Source organism: Sardina pilchardus, chromosome 23 (assembly GCF_963854185.1).
Source record: "Sardina pilchardus chromosome 23, fSarPil1.1, whole genome shotgun sequence".
NCBI lineage: Eukaryota > Metazoa > Chordata > Actinopteri > Clupeiformes > Clupeidae > Sardina > Sardina pilchardus.
The window spans coordinates 9,810,588-9,828,578 of NC_085016.1; the positions used below are offsets into that span (position 1 = coordinate 9,810,588).

General features: G+C 41.1%; 2 long non-coding RNA genes across 3 annotated transcripts; one reads left to right on the top strand and one right to left on the bottom strand.

The window, feature by feature from the left end:
- Window positions 1-15,903, bottom strand: LOC134071394 (uncharacterized). Of its 2 annotated transcripts, XR_009937062.1 has the most exons (3): window positions 10,253-10,912; window positions 7,157-7,272; window positions 1-3,759 (listed from the first exon to the last, which is right to left on the bottom strand). It is a non-coding gene; the product is annotated as an uncharacterized LOC134071394 (long non-coding RNA). The 2 variants fall into 2 exon arrangements; XR_009937063.1 differs by lacking the exons at window positions 7,157-7,272; window positions 10,253-10,912 and adding an exon at window positions 15,518-15,903.
- On the top strand, window positions 15,796-17,530 carry LOC134071393 (uncharacterized). The gene is made up of 2 exons (XR_009937061.1): window positions 15,796-16,340; window positions 16,460-17,530. It is a non-coding gene; the product is annotated as an uncharacterized LOC134071393 (long non-coding RNA).
- The last annotated feature ends 461 nt before the right edge of the window (window positions 17,531-17,991 follow it).

Here is a 17,991-nt window from a genome sequence, read left to right on the forward strand (position 1 = left end):
TAAAATAAGTTCAAGTTTTATTTGTAATTGGTACAATACAAAACCTTGGCAACAAACTTGCATTACATTAACATCCAAACAATTTCCAAGACATTCATTTTCATTCATGTAAATTCCTGAACAGCGCTAAATATCTGGACAAATGCATATGTAGTGAATGTAGTATACTGTTGTGTGAACTATGGGGGACCTCAGAAGCCTTGTAGGTGGTGGTTTTCACAGTGCTGCGGGCACCGAGTCTTTAGTTAGGAGCAAGTCTGAAGAGAGAAGCCAGCCTTACTACAGCAGCACGATCAATACTGGAGAATTCAGTACACGATTAACTCCAATATTTACGTGCTGCTAAAGCAGGACCACCAGAACCAGCGCGCACGCAGACACACACACACTCTCTCTCTCTCTCTAGATAGCAACACACCAACACAAGGACACACATAGGTCTGTTTAATCATTTTTCAAGAGAACGAAAGGACACCCTCACGCATACACAGACACTCACTCTTTATAATCACACTTCCGGGTCAGACACTCACCTGCTTTGCATGCTCTGAACTGAAGTCAGCCTTAAACAAACATGCCTTGAAACAGAGAAGTTCATCTTCCAGAGGTCCATATGCACGTACACACACACACACACAATCAAGAGCACACAACTCACACACCCAAGCACACCATCTCACATACAGACACACACACACCTTATTCCAGACGTTACTGCCGCAGCACAGTACGGCCTGCACCCCCGTAAAACCCACAAACCATTCTGTGCTGCTACAGCACCGCAGGCCACACACTCACTCACACACACACACACACACACTTCATTCTGAGATGGCAGCACTGACGGATGCACACCTCACTTACTGACACATACTCACACACATACACAAACAAACTAACAGACAAACAAACGAGACCGCAGCACTGACGGGTGCCTCACGCATACGCATACACACAATCACACACGACCACTCCATCTCCATTCTCCTGGGGGGGGGAAAGAACAATAACAGATATCAGCACAAATAGATTCAACATCCTGGAAGAATCAAGGAAAAGTTAATACTTTAAAAATAAAATTGAAGGGATTCAAACAGTGTTAGCATACATTTAATATTGCATTCATTTATCTGTACTGTCCGCACTGTCACTTCATGAAACATCTACATATCTTCAAATAATGGATGCTCTGATTCTGTTGACATGTGCAAAGCCTAAGCTTTTATCCGAGAGTGGAGCTTCTTTCTAGGTTTTTTTTTTTTTTCATTTTCCTAATTCATAGGATGTTGGAGCATTACAACAGCTGAGCATGGCTTGCATGCCTGATCCTTTAAATAGGTACTTCAGTTAGGCCACTTGGCATACACCTCCCGGCTTCCAGGGCTTTTCGTCACTGACAGCCACAGCCTGTGTAGGCCGTGCACAAGTAGCTTCATGCAAATATTTTAGAGAGCACGACACGATATGACAGAAGACAATGACACAGCTGATCTGGGGGGGCAATCGAAACCACCAGGGAGCAGCAGGCAAAGGAGGACAGTTGGACAAATATAAAGTTGAGAGGAGAACAGCGACTGAAGGAAGCAGTCGGAGCCAGAGTCACAGAAAGAGAGCCACTCTGATGTTGCCGCCACACGATCAAAAGTTCCACAAAAAAAAAAACTCTGCTGAATGGCTGAATCGCAGGAGGGTGGGATGTACTTCTGGATGCTGGAAGGTGTAATTAATTAACTCATTGACCACTGACCAAGAGATTGGCTGTAAATAGTTCCAAAAGTCCCATAACGAGGAAATAGCACTGCCATTTTTTTCCTATCGAGGTCTATGGGAGTGTCGCCACTGTTTTATCTACCGCTCTGGTCGGAGCCAAAACTCTGGCCCTGTCCACCCCCCTAACCTCTCTGTCCAACCTGATGATGACTGAGTCATGGGTGCTCCTGTGTGACTCAAACCGCTGGCGTGTTAGGAGATGGGTGAGATTACACACACCCACAACTAGTCACCTGTCAAGAGCACAGATGGGTTTTTACACTTCTGCCAACCACACACAGCGCACTTAACATGCATCTGTGTGGCCGGAGTCTGGCACAGCTCCGGCCCGGGACTGGCTGTTCACACACTGCGGGTCAACATGACCAGAAGCAGAGCGCCTCACACCAGCAAACTGACTCGGTGTTCTAGACAGTCTAGACACTGGATCTCGGCTTCTATGAAGCTTCTGAGAAACAGCATCGCCCCACTCCGAACTGAAAGACAAGACTAGCCAAGTCACACGTGCTACATGCAAAGTCTGTTGGTGCGAAGTTTGTCACCACAGGTTCAGAATGGTCAGTTATAGTCGCTCCTACTTTTGAAAGATCAACATTCAATGAGCACAAATTTGCAGCACAGGCATTAACAGACAATAACGTAGATCACATCTTCTCACTATTCTTCTATTAGTTTATTCAAACTACCAGAAAATGACAGAGGTAGAAGAATGACTATTCCCTGCTTCCACCCATCAGATCTCTATCAACTCATATTGCTTTATTAAGCAGCAAGTTAGTATCTTCCACATACCATTAATTAATTAGCAGAGCTTGGTGTCAAAGGGTTCAGTTCAGTTGAGCGAAAAAAGAAGGTATTATTTTCTTGCACTCGTTGCAGCTTCTTCAAGCACGAGGTCTAACTGTGACAAATCAAAGGTGCAGGAGGTCGGTGCCTCTACAAACTACTGGGAATTTCTCTAGCATTACATTCACTACGACAAATAACGAAAACTTTCATGGAGTTGTGCTGTCTGAAATTAGCTTCAGGCAGGTCAAACACAAACAGGTTCCACAACTCTGTATAAACAGCTGCAGATGAGTCTCAGGTTGAAAGGCAGGCAGGCAGAGTGACTTGGTAGTAAATAAATGTACAGCCAAAAGTAATGTTGAGAATTTTTTTTTTTTTTTTTTTTTTTAAGTATTTGCCCATCCAAAAACTAAACAAGACACTGGCTGACAATTATAGTTGTGTTATCATCATTACAAAAACGATGCATATTAATGCTTAACATTCATTGCAGAGACCTTAAAAGGTGACAGTGGATTTCCAGTCGTCTCATCTGTCAAGACATTTACTGCAGGCGCAAAACCAAATATCTTAAAATCACACAAATCACACAGTGAGGTGAGCAAAACATGGGAGAGGTGTCTTTCGATGACCAATTTGCTGCTCTGTTATATGCTTACATGTGACAAGTGTGTGTTCATTTTAAGTGTTCCGAAGTGCAATATGCAGTGAAGAGAGAAATGTTTATACTCCTAAATTCTATGTTACTTTAAACATTTTTCTTTTTCATGTGGTAAGACACCGAAAATAATCTGTGTGTATTATTCATTTGGAGCTTAATAATTTGACTTGTATCCACCCACCTTAGGTTTTTGTTTTCCCCCAAAGATACAGTAATTAGTCAGAAATGTAAGGGACTTAAGACTATATGATATCACTGCATTGTATACCAATTACTGTCGAACCATTAGTATCAGTACGCCGTACAAAATGTCACTCCATCGCTTTAGAATTAAATATTGATTTAATTATTCTGTTTGAACTACAGTAATACTGTAGTAATAACACTACTATACTGAGTAATCCCCACCATTACACACATACAGAAATTAAACTAAGCAAAACACGTGGGCTAATATGCAACTGCCAAATTCCTGATCTTACCTAGATCACTTGCTGCTTGAAAGCCAAGCTCAGTTCCTCTCTCCTGTGGCAGGATGACTGGTAAAGAAACAGAAAGAAGCTAAATTAGCAGAGAAATGCTGGGTGGCTTGAAAGGCGTCTGAGCGTTTGTGGTCAAATTCTGTAGTTTCTCAGCAATCGGTAAAGATAATAATGTGAGAAGAGAGAGAGAGTTGGATCAGTTGAGACAAGCTGTGGATTATAACTCCATGATTAAAGAAACAACGATAGCTTAAATATTTTCTGGACTCTCCTAATAATTATAAAAAATATGTATATTTATTTGAGGCACCATTTAGATTACAAAAGCTCAAAGGACACTTCTCCTCTCCCTCTAATATGCTGCTGTAGTGTGTGTGTGTGTGTGTGTGTGTGTGTGTGTGTGTGTGTGTGTGTGAGTGAGTGAGGGAGAGAGAGAGAGAGAGTGACTGACTGAGTGTGAGAGTGAGTGAGTCTGTTTGACAGCAAGAGAGACAGAAGTAAAGGTCTAGTGCTCGGGGAGGGAGGCAGCTGGCTATTAGGTGACCCCAGTATGCGGGAAACCTCAGTATAAAAAGCAAGAGGTGAAAGGTCACAAAGCCAACATATGACCCCTGGTCTGCTTAAGGGGGGGTGGCAGGGAGGGGGTCAGTTGTCAATTTACTAGAGGTGAGGGAACACAAAACTTTCAACAAGGGATGACATGCCCTGCCCTCCAGCGACTATAAAAAAAAAAACCAATATAACCAAAATAATTAAAAAGTAATGATTAGGTTATCAATCACCAAAATCAGTAAGATACATACAATGGCACTCTAACGATCTGGGTAGCAATTCTATTAGGTACTATTAGGAACTAATTAGGTACAAACTATTCCATAGCTTGCTCAAATTCAAACTTCAACCAATTAACTCACAACTACACCAAAGTGGAAAAGTGAAGAGGGGGAATTGTAAGGGAAACGTTTTAAAACCCAAATGCTGATGTTTGTTTGCCATTTTAACAGCAGCTCGATCTACCAAATGTCAGGTTTCCTACTCTCATGAGTTAAGTTCAGTGTCCACTGAATATCATGAATTGGAACATGGGTGCACAATCCCCGCGTGGAAAAGAAAATACCCTCTTGCTCATTAATTATTTTTTTTCTTCTTCTTCACGGCCAGAAGTAGCCACTCAACCATCAGACAGAAATGTCCAGCTATGAACACAAATGTTCAGAACATTTCACAAAACTGTGGCACTAACATTGCTGTCCCACAAAACTGCCTGCCAACAGGAACTGCGAACTGAATGCTTCTCAAGAGGACAGTAAACAAAACCTCCTACCCAAGAATGTCAAAGTTACACTCCTCTTACATGAAACCCAACACACATATTGTTGATGCAGGTTCCGTCTATGAGTGTGTATGTTCACATATCTGTCTGAAGCAGCCAGACAACGGGTCGCCTATTAGAGACTAAAAGTTTAAAAACTATTCTAGAGGCAATAATTTGGAAACTCCCTCTTTGCTGTCCTGATTTAGTATTACTAATGAAAACCCTCACCTGAGCTTTGAAAAGCAGCTGACAAGTTTACATCCAAGGTCAACCATCATGTGAACAACAGAAAGATAGTCACACCCTGACAGCTTGCAAGTTTTCAAACCTTAACATTTTATGGAAAACAAAAAAAAAGTATTATTTGCCTGTAGCCTAGGAGGGAGAGGGGGTCTAGACCTCCATACGGTGGGGTTCCCAGTTAAAGCCAGCACCCTTTGCCGGGGAGCTTACTGTAAGTGTCTTTGACCCAGACATTGACTGCACCAAACGACACCCAATGGCAGGAAACCAGGCCTTAGATGTGTACCGATAGGCAGGAGGGACTATAAATATAATCATGTATATGCAGTGAATCAAGCATTGCAAAAAAAAAGTCAATGTATACATTTGAGGATAATGGTCACTCATTAATCTATATCGCCATGACCGCCAAAAGTGTAGTCCAGACAGAGCTGCAGTTCAACAGCAGCACGTATATTAAGTTGGGTCATATCAATCCAAGGCAACCTAAAGTATAAATCCACGTTTTATTTCGTATGTTTGCTTGCTTGCTGGGAATAAATGTTTTATCACCCACTGATAGCATTTTCAGTTATTTCATGCGTCATACTTTATTCTATAGATTAGATTACGAGCAGCACATTTTAAAATGGGTAGATATCACAATTTTGACGAGAGCAAACAATTAGAACGGTGCAGAGATCTAAACAAACAAACAAACAAAATAAATAAAACCTACACACATTCAGAGTGTGTAGCGATATAATTTCAAGCATCAAGATTGAGCTTGAGTGCCATGGCCGTAGCAGCAAAACAGTATAGTTGGAGACGCAAATGTGCGTATACACATGTTGCACGAATGCTGACTTTTCAGACTATACTTAAGCCCTTAGATAGCGGCTGTGAGTACCTCATCAGGCAGCAGTGAATTAACACACACGTGATGCCTCAGTCACTAACTGCATACTGTGTGGGTTTATGCATGTGATTGTATGTGTACTTATCCTCCAACCCTGTGGGTGTCATTAGATACTGATAAAGTAAAGAAAACAAAAAAACGCCACACACACACACACACCACACACTCAAAATATAATCTTAACTGAATCTGAAGTGCTACACTGGACAGTACACACAAATTGAAATTCAAAAATAAAATCTGACAAATAGAGCAATTAAATAGTACAGATATCATTTTTACCTATCTGTAGCTTTCAATTGCTGCAAAGATGTTCCATACTTTAATACACTTCGGCAAAAAAAAAAAAAAAAAACCACCGTGTGCAAGTTTTTCCATATACCACTGAAATGGTAGGCCATAGTTTTGATACATTTACATTAACACCGACAACAAATGTCAACACCACTGTGAGTGTACACATTTTTTTTTTTGCTATCTTAAAACACTTGTAACACAAACAAAATCCATTAAAACAAAATAAAGGGGGAAAAAATCAGCTACTTCATTTCATCAACTAAACAAGCAACCGGCACACCCTTACAATCACAATTTAGAAGGTGGTGGAAACAGAAGTACCAAAAATAACTATGCAAGGCCTAATTCTGCAAATTGCTATTTTTTACATTACGCATGAGAGAAAAATAGTAAAAGGTCATGATGACTCTAAATACTCTTACGTGAGTCACCAGGAAGCCTAGTAGGTGCTGCTATTCACTCCCCTGCATCAGGCATAGTGCTGAGAGTATTTTTGTGAAGAAGACGTTTATGTACTCTGTATGAGTGTGCAGTGACACTGGGGTGAAGTGTGTGTGTGTGTGTGTGTGTGCAACTGCATGAGAATATGTGTGCATGTGTAATTTTGTTTGATGAGTGCATTTGTGTATGTCCTAGAGTGAATGAGTGTGTGTGTGTGTGTGTGTGTGTGTGTGTGTGAATGGTCAAACTCTTGCACCTACAAGGCAATCCCAAGTTGACGTTCTGCTCCGGAAATCGCAGAGAAACTTTCACTTCTGGATTTCCCTCAGCAGCATCCACCCACTTCTGAACGGCCCCCTCACCTCTAGTGTTAGCACTACAGCACAAGGGGAAAGACAGAGAATGAGGCAAAGACCCAACACAACCCCACAACATGACCTCAGCAGCAGTATTCACAGATCTATTGGCCAATTCTTTCCCTTTTTTTGTTTGTTTTGTTCAGCAACTTGCACAAAGCTGTACATGCATTTATTTACATTTCTTAAATAAGCTCAACTCCAACCAGGGGTGAATCGGTGGCCTAGCCACCACAAAGGATTCTGACAACAGGTCGGAGTGTGTGCATTTTAAGGCAACGTTTAGACGTTTAGAATTACACTTCAAACAAAGTGGGATCTAGAACATCCCCAGTACAAATGCACGACACACAAACATACAAATGATACCTGCAACTTCTTTCCATGAACATTCCTAAATTTTAAGATTCTGGTCATTCACTTTTTCTTTTTACTCAACATAGTTGTGTAAAGACATTTTATCTGTATATTAAGAGAAAAAATCTGTGTATAGTAGAAACTCAGACTGAATGCTTCCTGTCTATTTTCTAGACTTATGCAACCAAAATGTCCCTTAACACCACCTTCCATTACAACAACCGGAAACTTCGCAACAAGAAAATGAACACAAGTGGGATAAAAAAAAACAGAAGAATTTGTATCAATTAAAACAGACTAAGATAAAGAGTATAGAATAGATAGAATCTATAGAATATATCATTTATATATGTATAATATTTTTGAAAATTAAATTGCTGTGAAAGTTCTACAAACAGAAGCCTAATTTTCAGAAGAGCTAGGCATTTACTATTTTGTTGTTGTTGTTGACCTTGTTTATCATTTTAACAACAGAACTTGTTTACACTTGTGCATTTCACCCTTTTGTCCTGGCCATTTTAGACCTTACACCCTCACACCTTTTTTCCTCCATTTCAATATTTCTGCTGGGGTTTGAGGAGAAGGGTAGGGTGTGGTTTGTCCAAGTTTTAACATTTCTCCACTTATCAATTAGAACACCTGGAACAATTTCAATGTATGCCCGAGGATGTTGTGACCATGGGTAGTGTAATTGCATCCAAGCATGTGTATTAACATGATTGCCCAAACACTACTGTAATGTTATATAAAAAATATAACATAACATACAAAACATAACATACAAATGATATAGAGGAACCAAAGCCACAGGACAGACATTTCCATGTAACCTCTGTGTGTGTCGTCTCTGTCTGTATTTTTACTGGCCCCTTCAAGGGGTTCAGTCATCACTTCTATTGTTGATTAAAAAAAAGTAAAGTGCACTAATATACACTCCTGAATAAATCATGAATTATCAGGAATATAACTTCCACTCTTCTTTCATCATCTCTCATGTATGCTACCAAACTATACCTGTTCAACTTCTTATTGTACACATCTAAAGCTGTCCTACATACAAATTGTGCATACAGTGCATGTAGGAATCTTAAACTAAAGTGCCTTAAAGATTCCCATGAGGATTTTTGAAGACTTTAGGCTCAATTTATGCATCTTGAGCATATAAGTGCACAAATCTCCATTTTCAGATCAACTGGCTTTTCCTCACCTCCACTCTACCAATTTATCTGACGATGCACATGAGAACTAAGACTTGGGCATAAAGACAATTGAATAGAGAATATGGTCACAAAATATGCCACCTTTTTTTTGCTTGTTTGTTATTCGATGTAACAGCTAGACACATACATTAAACAAGGCATCTACTGAACACAACTTGGTTCGTAACTTCAGTATTGAAAAGTAAAAAAACCTCGCTAATTGCGATAGGACAGCTGGCACAGATTCTCACAGTAAGATTACATATTAGTACCTCTGTCGCACTCCAGTAAAAACTGAACCGAGTGTGGTTTCTCTTAACTCACGTCACATCAATATTCTCAAGCCGAGGAAAAAGGCAGACGCCACAGAAGCCCACACGATGCAGTAGCTAACGAGTAAGCGGGCCCTTTCACGATACAGTCAGCTGGAAGAAAGCCTCGCTAATGTGAAGCACGAGTTCAGCCCTGCCCGGACAACACTCTTCTCGTCTCTCCAACGCGAAGCACCAGGTACGGCACGCCCTCCGGAGCATCCAGCGCACACAGGCCATCCGACCCGGGGCCCACCTCACAGCACAGGCTACCCGAGCACGTCTAAACTAAATCTTCACAGACCAAACACATATTGGAAGCCCCACTCATATCTATCAAATCCTAACAACGTCCATGTTCAGCACATATTTTGGCAGAGTCGCTGAGTGTTCTAAAGTTACTATTACTCAATAGCCTATTTGAGTGCTGTGCTAGCTGGAACTTTTGGGCCTATCTTGTATGTTCATAAGAGAAATAAGAGGTCACATTATTAAAATCTAAACCAACATATATGTGAAAAGTTGCTTCTTGAAGCAATACTTTTTGATCTAGATATGGCGAATGACTCGACAGAAGACAGGCCTCAATGAGCGTGGGTGTGAGAGGGAGGTTAAATTACGAGTGTGCCCCGAAATTAGGCCAACTAAGTTAACATATCAGGCTAGCTATAAAAAATCCTCACTTGTCTAGAACAAGACTATTCATAGTATCATCTGTACGCATTGATGCTGATAAGACGATGGTCATTTTCATATGCATGACTCATGAAAAGCTATGGTTGAACAGTACGAGTGAGTTACTGTAAATGCACGTTGCCCCCAAGTTTCCCATCTGTTAGCCATTTTGTTCGAAGAAAATGCCATAACGTTACACATCAGGCGTTTTGCATACTTTCATGAACAGAATTTCCAAATTTACCCTAATGGAAAACAGAAAAACTAGCTCTACTTAAAGAAAAAAAAGTGCATGGAATGGACGTTGCGCCACGGTAAATGCGAGGGCTGTGCAAATAACCAGAAGTAGCAGTCAGACAAATGAAATATTGCACATTCAGCAGTACACAGCCAACTTAACGTTCACATAACTTGCAAGAACAATGACAAACAACATGAGGAAATAAAATGCCCCATACCTTTTCTGAAAATGACGCACAGCTTATTTTGTGATTTTCTTTTCTTCAGAAGATACAGGTTTCAGCCATTTAAAAACGAACTGTCACTAAAGTAATGGCCGTTATTTCTAAAACTAAATACAGCGAGTACAGATGGCTAGCTGGTTAGCTTGGGAACTTTACATAATGCTAACAGCAGCTGGCTAACGACAACTAGCCCATTCCTGAAGACGCAACTAAACGGAGCTAAAATGGCGCAAATCTCAGAACACGCCAAATTGTCGAACGAACGCTAAATACTCGACTTACACAGCAAACATACGTGATACCACAACGCCGCAATAATTTCAAACAGACAACTCAGCTAGAAAGTCTAAAGACGCAGAAAGACAAGCTGTAAACCCGTCTATGCTGCACCGCTGTCAGACTTGTACAAGAAGCAGCCGAGTGGAGCTCCAGCTGTAACGTTACTCCCGCTCAAAAACGCTGTATAAAGATACCCGACGAAGACCATCGAAGATGACCCGCACATCCGCTCAATCGTGATGGTGTGCACTAATTTTTTGTTATTTTTTCACAATTTTATAAGATCTACGTAGATTTTTTAGATATTTTTTAAAAAATATTCGCAGAGGTTGAAATACAGGAACCTTCCTCCTCCGCTTCTTTTCGTCCACTTCAAGTTCGCGTCAATCGCTCGTTCGACAATACATTTTGATAACTTTGCAATAAACGTAACTATTTCAAATGATACAATATATTTTAGTTATTAAATTAATGATATCTAACCTCCCTGAGCTCTGTTTGTCGGTTCGCAGCTGCTGTTCATAATATCGCTGTTGACTCTCGAAAATGGCGCCGAAAGTGACTCTCCTCATTCAAACGGGTTAGAGACGCCCCCTCCCAGCGTGAGCATGCCGGGAACACGAAAAGCGATGGGGATTGGAGAACACAGCTAGCAACATACACGGACGTTTCTAGTGGACAAGAAACGGTGGCAAAATTATTATGATTTAAAGCAAATGAAAAACAGGAGGGATTTTTTTCCTAACAGAGAAGAACATACTCAGAACAGTGAACTACAAACTTGCGGATACATTTGAATAGAGCAGCCCATTACTCCTTCGATTTAAACGTGTCATTCTGTACTTGCAGTCCTTAAAAAATAACAAGTAGGATAGGTTATAGCTCAACTAGGCTATAATGAAAGTGTTGCGTTTGATTTTATGCTCAGTTTTGTACAGAATAAAAATGATACAACTACACTTACCCCATGCACCAGCCAGGAGCAGATCTCTAGTAGCCTACTCTTGGGCAAAGGCATTCATTCAGACAGTAGCTGTCAGAATCAGCACCGAATGGACATTCTACACAGAGGAAGCTGACCTGATTTTAATTTACAGAGGTGCCGTGTGACACACTTTGTGGGCCAGAATTCACATTTCTATTTTACAACTCTGTTCCTTGCATGCAGATAGCTCGATATGATTAAGATAAACCTTGAGCTTCATGTGACCACCACCTATTAGGTGTAGGCCTGGCCTCTGTATAAAAAGGTAAATTTTCATTTTACCCCCCTGTGGGCTAATCCAGTTCTCCACAGATGACATTGCCTGAGCCCCTCCTCTACAAAGGCAGCCACATAACGAAGCATATGAATAACAAAAATAAGGATATTGCAAAACAGGAAAACCTTTCCTGTCTTTTTTACTGTTAGTGTCCTTCAGTTTGGCGTAGCATTTGTTTATTGTAAAAAAAACATATCTGTGGCTCTAGCCACAATAAAGACCTGTGAAAGTTGTCTGCTCAATTATTGCTGTGAAATCAAAGTAACCTCGCAGCATGAGGACATTGCTGTTCAAAGTAATATTGCAGGATAGGCCTTGTTGGTGCTGACACACTCCCCTAGAATAAATACATATTCTGAATACATTCAGGAAAGACTTACACAAAATAAGCTAGAGTATATTTTCAATATAATGCATCTCTTTCAGCAGAGTGGAGAGAGACTGCTAGAGACATTCTCTTGGAGAGGGAGTATCAACACACACTTACAGCTGAAGACATGGGGAACACTCTGTTCACGAACACTGGCTGGCTTGCTACAGGAAGTGTTGAGTCAGACAGTTCAACTTCAGTCTGCACAAAAATATAATAAGAAAATGGCTCTTATTTTAGAGGGCAACTTCAGAACGCACTTGCCACTAATCAAAGTTTGGGGTTGGGGCAGGTAAGTAAAAAAAAATACAAGTGGTGTAAGTACAGATAATGTAAAAAGACAATGTTAAGAATGTTAAGAAAGTAGGAGAGAACAACCACTTGTGTGTGCTGTGATGTACACAGACATATATGATCAGATGTGTTTCTCAGTATACCTTTATTTGCATTTCGAGTCTGCAATGTTTCCCTTCCCATGCATTCAGCCATAGGCCACTGTGGCTTGTTGTTTCAGGAGTATGTCTGTTTAAATAATTTCACTGAGAGCAAGTTATGTATTGTTATAATTATGATCTTGTTCAATGTGTTACTTGCATTACATTTTTTCTCTCTCTGAGGTAAGAGATATTTAGATGAATTGGCAATAAATTATGCTCTTAAGTTTCATTAACTAAAAAACCTGACAACAGCCGTAACAGTTAGTGTAAAGAGAAAGAAATCACTAACAGGGGATCAACTACTTTGTTCAACACACCATGATAGCAGTGCAGACCAGATGACAACACTGTGGGTTAACCTAGCTGCACAAATGTAGCTTTCATTGTCAGGCTTATTTGCATGGGACTATCATGCCAGAGATAAGTTTTAACTGTTATACTACTAAACAAAGTACACTTTCTCACCTGTATTTTTTCAGTAACTCTTGTTTGTTTAATTACTAATTGCCATTTTAGCACCCTAACAAAAAACATTTTCAAGGAGACATGATAAAAGCCAGCTTCTTATCAAATGTCACCAGTAAAGACAAGACACTGTCGCTTCTTTGAATTGTAAGTGTATTTTCCATCAAAATGTTCCTTTGGTCTATATGATATAATAAAATGAACATGAATAATCTACATATTATATAAAAAACAACAACAAAATATACATTTACCCAGTTACTTCATTAAAATCACACCTCAACATCCACACATGAACATGGCCCCACTGGATAAGTTGCAGTAAAAGCAGCTTAGTGCAGAGCAAGAATTCTCCGGGGCAACTTGCTTGCACCCCATCACTTGTCAAAGACTGTTTTGTTGTGGTGTGAAAGTGGGGTAGCGGCAACGGGCTGGGGATGGGGGCACAGGAGGGGGGTGCGGAGAGGGTTTTGTTCTCCCATTCAGGAGTGGCAGGGGCTCCTCCCCCCATGCCCCCAGACATCTGTAGCAGCTGCGGCCCCTGGCCCCCGCGCCTCGGTCCGGGTGCGGAGAGTAAAGGGGGGGTGTAGCCTCTCCCTTTATGGTGGCCAAAGCCTGCACACTTAGGCAACAACATCTATCAAAAAGCCAACAGTAGCCGTGAGGTCACCCTGAAAACACAACAGTGACCTTTCGACCCCCTAAGTGAGCTGGTCTCAAAAGCTCCTGTCCTCTCGTGCTGGTTTACTCACCTATTAACCCCCCCACACACACACACACACACACACACCCTGTCAAAAAAGTAGGCCTAAAATAAAAATGACAAGACACATTTCAGACTTTAATTGGTCATTTCTGATATGATTCTGTCCAAGGAGCTATAGCTAAGCTCTCATGACACTAAATTTTGATAGTCAACTGTACATGCAGGCTGCCTACCTAATGCTTCAGTTTAGTCGGATGCTAAAGCAACATGGTAGGCTATGATTTTGAGGACAGGAAGGTTAAGGGGATTTTTGTCTAGTGACATATTTTGACTTGCGTCACTGACCTCTTAAACTTATTGGTTGACTCATTCCTTTACTGCTACATTCATGGTGCAGCTTTGTAGCCTCGGTTGGAGGAAATTGTCAGCCTCCACCATACATGAGATGACCTTATAGGCCTAATATTGTAATAGCCTACAGTATCCTACCTAGGCTACTGTATTTCAAACCCAGCCCGTTCAACTGATGTCATTGTTTGCTGACAATGACAAACATAAGCTATCTTCGTTACCATTTCAAAGAAAATAGGCAATGAAACATATAGCCAAATATTTGCATAGCCTACTAATGTTAAATCGCTATTTGACAGTCAGTTTCAGTTCAACTTTAGGACATGACCGTGTGAAGTAAAAGCTACAATAGAATAGCGGCACTTGCCACCATGGTTTCACAGACCCGCTGTTTCCAACATAAACGGAAGTCCCGCCCCTAAGCTTTACTCCGATGATGTAACCCCTGTCCAAATTTAGAATGTTGTTGATGCTTCTGAAGTTTTTTCCTCTGGCTGAGACTGCTGTCTATTACTCGACGTCATAACTATCCTGTTATTATTGTAAACAGTCTGCCTGCTTGCTTTGCACTGTCGCCCTCCACCTAACCAAATTCTCCGTGGCTCTTTGTTCACAAAGTAGAGGAATCGACACCGCACCAGCCGCACACAGAACATTTGCCCTTTCAATATTATAAATGTAGTCTACGCAATCATAGTAAATGTTCTAAATGAGCAACATGTGAGCGTGGATTCTATGATATCGCAACAGAATTAGGCTGTATCATTTAGAGCTGCGCCTGGACAACAAATCACACAGCTCATTGCAGCCGTAAGGAATCACATCAAACCGGCACTTCGTGTTTGGGCTTCACAAAGCATTCCTTGAGAAACGGCTAATTTTAAATAAGAACCACAGCGAGATATTCCTCGTAGCCTAGTCAAGTGCAATGCGCGTTATCAATCTAGAACAATGCAATATTTATTTCAAAATTCGGATGATAAAGTGAAATAAACTGATTGATGCCTATTTCATTCAAACAACATAGCCTAATCACGCGCAACTCAACATAAATTAGGCTACATTCAGTGTCCTAGACTATAGCGCCATTCTTTGTAGTTTACACTCAGCAGCCCGTGAACCGTGGTTTGATCACTTGCTTCCCCATGGTGCGAGGAAATAAGCTACTGTATGATAAGCTCAATAATGTGGACTAACGTAGCTCGGTTTGTTTTTGCCCGCGAAAAGCAGTGCACACCAACTTTAATTCTCAGTAAAACGGCCTCGAAAAAAAAACCCAAATGTTGTTCACGCCAAAAATTGGAGAACTGGATATAGGACGATGGATGATGAGTAGGCTATAGATGGAGATTGCAAAATAGCCAACTACGAGTGGTTAATGACACTTACTTGAGTCTCCGAAACCTGGAAAGCGCCGTTCATCCCTGCGAACATGTCAACAAAACGCTCTAGAGTAATTGTATTCCGTGAGGTAGCAGGACTCCCATCAGTCTGTCAATGCCGGACCGTGTCTGTTTTTATTGCAATTACGGCAAGCTTCAAGGAAGTTGTCCTTTTGTTCCAGTATTTATACATTGCGTCAACGTTGCGAGGAGAGAAGGCGGAGCGGTGGCACTTGGCGAAAAAAAGCAAGCACACGACCTTATGTACACAAAACTAGACCCTCCACCCTAACCAAATCGACGGAACAGATTAGATCACGTGTCCTTGTACAACTAACCTATCCACCAAACAACAGCAGAATGATAGGCTACCCAGGCGCTTGGAGAGAGATACGCACGCTGGTACGGGAATGGGTCTGTGTTGACGGGCCATATGGATTGGTGAGAGGAGTTCCAAGTGCCAAGTCTTCTCTGCTCCACACTGCGCTGCCCAGGCGCGACGCGGAGCTCCTATAGACTGCAGTCTGCTCAGCGCACACTGCAAGTCGGAAAACTGTCATGACGGAAGAGTGGGAATGGGAGAAAAGAGAAGGAGAGGAGAGCGAACGCTTTGTACATTGTTTGACATTAGTTATTATCAGTGAGTCTGGCAATGTCCTTGTTACTGAGACTCAACAGTAGCCTAGAGACTCGGATAGGTAGCTTTGTCTGTTTAATTGTTGCACCCGCTGCCCCGCTTACCACAGAATTGCATCACGAAGTTTGCGTATTGTTTGTGTGCCATTCTTGCACTCCCATTTCAACCAGAAAAGGAGCCAACTGTACCTCAGGTAATTGCGATTATCTCTACAAACACCCCATGCTCCAGGGTTTTAGACACAATTTAAGCAAAGTAGGACTACCCTGACTGAAGAACAGTGAAAGTCTACTTTTTTTTATTATTACACAGGTTCCGAACTTCTTTCAAGATGAGACGTGGACACCTTGACGCAGAGGCCTAGATTCAGTGAGAATGCGTCTTTAATGACTGCAAGCCCTCTGTTAAGATAATAAAAACGAAATAGGCTTTTATATGTTTACGCATTTGATATGTTGTGTTTTACACCTCCAAAGGTACATCTTTGTCTGTTGCTAACCGTTTTGATGTGCCCATGGGACCATTACGCCATAAAGTCTGTCACTCAGTGTCTGTCAGTGGTTACATTCTTAGGCCTCCAAATTAACACAACAAGCTAAATGAATTAACGTTTAACTGTGATACCCTAACTTTGTAGGCTACACTGCGCACAAGGAAGGCTTTGCTGATAAGGCCTACTGTCACTTGTCTTGCGTTCAGTGGTGCTCATCTCAATTTATGTCCATAGTCAGTGGAATTTGTGCGTGCAGAGTCAAGCATAGCTGAGCCAAAGAATTGTGTCTCATTTGATACTGCATGTGCAGATTTTGTATGTTAACATCTGTTAAAAAAATGAGTGATGATTGATGCACCGAATTTACGGCCTGCTGCAACAGGTAATGTGCCATCTAACAGCAAATTACCATTTTGGCAACTCTGATTGACGGCCGATTGCATTTCGGTTTATCACAGAGGTGAACTTTTCAACAGCTGCTGCGCAGTTATGTTTCAAGCGATTAAAAAATGTAAAACCTCATAATTTGTCCGGCACAGATAGCCTAACCTACGGCGACCATTTCTGAAATCTGTAACAGGCACCTTATATGATATATCACTCGTGATAGATTGTTTCACTTCTGCTGATTTTCCCCCAGAATCACTTATTGTGAAGGTGTGAGCACGTGTTTTTCTATTAAAAGATAATAGCCTGTGTCTGTGAAATCATACTTAACATAGATTACTCAGTTTGCACACAAGTCGTAAACTAGGTTACTGTGAATCGTGTATTATTGTAAAAAGAGTACTCAGTTTATGTCTCCAGCTTTCGAGAGACTTGGATTCTGTAAGCTTTGGTTTTTATTTCTTTTCAGACAAATTAAATCTCGCAAACTCGTGGGCACCCATGCATGCTTGTAAATTGGCATTAATTGAGCGCTTTACCTCCATTACAAAAGAGCAATAGAAGATGCACATGTTGCAGCACAAACAAAAGCAGTAGAGCAGAGACATCGTGGACCTGCCAGAAATGTATTTATCATTTCAGTAAACGAATTCAGAAAGAACGGCCCAAACCACTGAACAAAACTCCAAACCCGAGACGGAACCAATTAGCACATTCGGACACAAAGGCAATACAATTTGCCAGACCATAAATACGCCACAGCAGCTCTTATTTCATGCGTTGTTACACATAATAAACATTTTACCTCTTGGTACTCTTTTAGGTTCGTGTTCTCCGACAGTCAGTGTTTCTAAACATTTAGATTAGGCTACAAAACATCATTTAAAACGGATGGACTCGAAAATAATTATTCTATAAAACAATGAAACTACTTAATTCAACATCACCCTTTTTTACATTGAAA